This window comes from Pinus tabuliformis, chromosome J (assembly GCF_031772625.1).
Source record: "Pinus tabuliformis cultivar Carrire ecotype Pingquan chromosome J, CPIR1, whole genome shotgun sequence".
Taxonomy (NCBI): domain Eukaryota; kingdom Viridiplantae; phylum Streptophyta; class Pinopsida; order Pinales; family Pinaceae; genus Pinus; species Pinus tabuliformis.
In genome coordinates this window covers 802,892,028-802,895,518 of record NC_142295.1, presented here as the reverse complement: position 1 = coordinate 802,895,518, position 3,491 = coordinate 802,892,028, and positions in this window count along the sequence as shown.

The window sequence follows — 3,491 nt, the reverse complement described above, 5'->3', positions numbered from 1 at the left end:
ACTTGCGCTTCTTGGCCTAATGATCTTCTCCTCTTTATATATTTTTAGGCTTCTCTCAATACCATGGACCAAAACCACTTAGGACCAATACCTTGGACCCAATACCTAGGGTCAATACCTCAGACCAATACCATCAATCAAATACCATGGACCAACATCGATCAAAATACCATGGACCAACATCGATCAAAATACCATGGACCAAATACCACGGACCAAAACTTAGTTTTCCAACAAGTATGTGCCTTTCCTTCTGTGAAAGTGCGTGTGTACATTATGCGCTCCTTTTGATCTGTTAACCCATGTGTATACGCTCCTTTGTCACGGTGAACCTGCGTATACCTCTCTCTGATCATTAATTCTTTGCTATTGACCTGCTGCACTATGATTTGTCATCTGAGTGAGTTGCCATCAAGGACAATACTTGTATCATACATGTATCATAATGCCAATAGTAGCAAAGCCTTCTGACACCTGTGGAGTTGCCAAATCTTCCCGTTCATCCAATGCAACAATATAATTGATATTCAGTGCATGAAAGTTGGATTCAACCATTTCCCTCTTCTTCCACTTGGGTCAGTCTGAGTTAGAATATCTTTTACCACAACACTTGGGACAAATGCAATGATATGTGAATGTAGGATGTATACTCTAAAATATTTTAATGCCTTCACCAAAGAAAAGGCATGTTTCTCCATGATGTTGTACTTCAGAGATGCATCCCTCAGAGCTTTGCTGAAAAAAGCTATGTGTTTTTCATTGCCTTCATTTTTTTTATGCAATAACACAGCTGCAATAGTATGCTCATATGAAAAAGAAAAAATCATAAAATCCTTAGTAAAGTCAAGGCTTATCAAAATAGGAGCAGTAGTTAAAGCTAACTTTACATCACTAAAGGATTTCTTGGCTTCAGTATTCCATTTTATTTCCATGTCTTTCTTTAACATATTTGTAATTGATCTTAAAATTTCAGCCAAGTTAGGAATAAATCTCCTGAGGAAATTTATTCTCCCAATGAAGGATTGAAATTCTTTCTTATTTCTAGGTGGGTCAATTTTGAGAATAGCTTCGACTCTGCTAGGATCTATTCTAATACCTTCTTTAGAAATGATATGACCTAGAAGTTTTCCCTCCTCTAAACCAAACAATGTTTTCTTAGGGTTCAGAGAGATGCCATATTTCCTGCATTTTTCAAAGACTCTTCTTAAATGCAGCAAGTGTTCTTCATCTGTCTTTGAAAACACAGTTATATCATCTAGGTAAATCACAATAAATCTGTCAATTTCATCAGCAAAGGTTATGTCCATTGCTCTCTGGAAGGTGGCCCCAACATTCATAAGGCCAAAAGGAATTTTTACATACATAAAAATGCCCAAGTGTGTAGTGAATGTTGTTTTGTGTTGGTCTTTAGGATGAACCAGAACCTTGTTGTATCGTGAGAAACTATCTAGCAATGAGATTATGCTGGAGCCAACTACCCTTTGTAAGATATGGTGCATTTTAGGAAGGGGATAGTTATCTTTCAAAGAAACCTTGTTAAGATTTCTAAAATGTACACAAAGCCTAATTTCACATGTTCTCTTCCTATTAGGTACAATATTTGAGACCCATTTCAAAAATCTAAGCAGTAGAATGATTTTTGCATCAAAAAGTTTATTGGCTTCCTTCTCTATCAAAGGCAGTAAAATTGGGTTTATTATTCTCAATTTCTGTTTAAAATGCTTTTGACCTTCCCTGATGGGAATGGTGTGCCGAATGATACTTGTATCATAAGATTTTAAGTCTTCATAGCTCCAAGCAAACACATTAGTAAATTCTTTAAAAAGTTCAATGTACTTTTGCTTTTCTTTAGGAGGTAGGGACTTGGATAGTTTCACAATTTTTGGGTCCTCTGTAGATCTTATGTTACAATCCTCTACATCAGCTCCTATGGGTTCTATTTTTATCTTCTTGGCTACATCACGAAAGTCAAAAATCTCTTCCAATGGTACCAATCCTCTTGGTATCACATTGTCCTTTAATTACAGAACCTTAATTTCTTCTTGATTATCAACAATTTCACTAACCACTATTTATTTTTCTTTTTCATTTTCATCTATATCAATATTTATAGACTCAAATTCATCTCTCATTTCTAAAAATTTTTCTACTTGTTTATCATTACCGAAAACCTGCCAATATCTTACATTATCGAGAACAGTTGCCATGTGTTTCACTTCCACCACATATTTCCTGTCGGAATGAAAAGGAATTTTGCAAGCGCTGGCTGAAATAACTAAGGCATCAGCTAAAATATTCTGGCCTCTAGGAATGAGAGAAAAATCACATTCAAAAAATCATTGCAAAAAATCCAAAATTGCATCTGTATAGGCTCTCAATCTAGGGTGTTTAGCAACATATTCACCCTTAATTTGATTGAGTATTACCTCAGAATCCACGTGCACAAAAAATGTTTTGCCCCTAATATCTTTAAAATTTGTAGCCCTGGGATTAGTGCTTCATATTCAGCTATGTTATTAGTGCACTGGAAATTTAGTTTGTAACCATGGCTCTTAGCCATATTTGTGGATAAGTTTAGAATAAAAACACCTGCTCCTGCTCCATCCTTACTTACAGCCCCATCAAAACTCATATTCCAAAGAGCCACTCCCTCTACGTCTTTTTACTCATAATCCTATTTTATTTTCTCTGTATCACTATTTTCGGCTACTAACTGTGAAACTTCATTTTCTACACATTCATTATTGTACAAAATAAATGAATCCATGTTTGAATGTACTGGATACAGGGGGTAATTTTTGGGTTTGTCTTAACTACTAACCATGTACCTCATTAGGGTTTCCCTGTATAATCTCATTGGTTGACCAAACACTGGAATTGTAGAATAAGTCATATCCATTTGCAAAGTCCCTTGTAATTTTTCTCCCCAGGATCTAGAGAGCAACATTCCATACTTAGGAGGTATGTTTGCTACCATAATGTCCATTACCAAGATTTTTGCTGGTATTTGGACTAGAGTAACACATAAATCTTTAATTAATCCTAAGCATCTAAATTTACTTGAATCAAATGAATATAAGTCTTTGTAAGGCCTACTTATGGCTAAGCCTAGTTTCTCCATAATAGCTCTAGGCATTAGATTATGTGAGGCTCTAGAATCAAGCATAGAATTGTGTAGAATTTTATCATGAGTGTTTAAGCTAATGTAGAAAGGTGGTAGACAGCCATCCTGAGATTTTCCATCGACCTCAGGCCCAAACATTAACTCAGGTTGGTCATTAGCCAAAGTGACTGTGTCAGTGCCTTCCCCTATCTTCCATGCTTTTATAACTTGTGATCTGTATGCATTTTTACTGATTAATTCAGTGAGAGGAATTGAAATTTTTACTTTAACCAATTCATTTTCAATGTTAAAAGATGTAGGAGGTTTTTTGTATTTCTTTAGTGTCTACATTTGGTTTCTTAGAAGTTTCCTTCTGAGAATCATATTT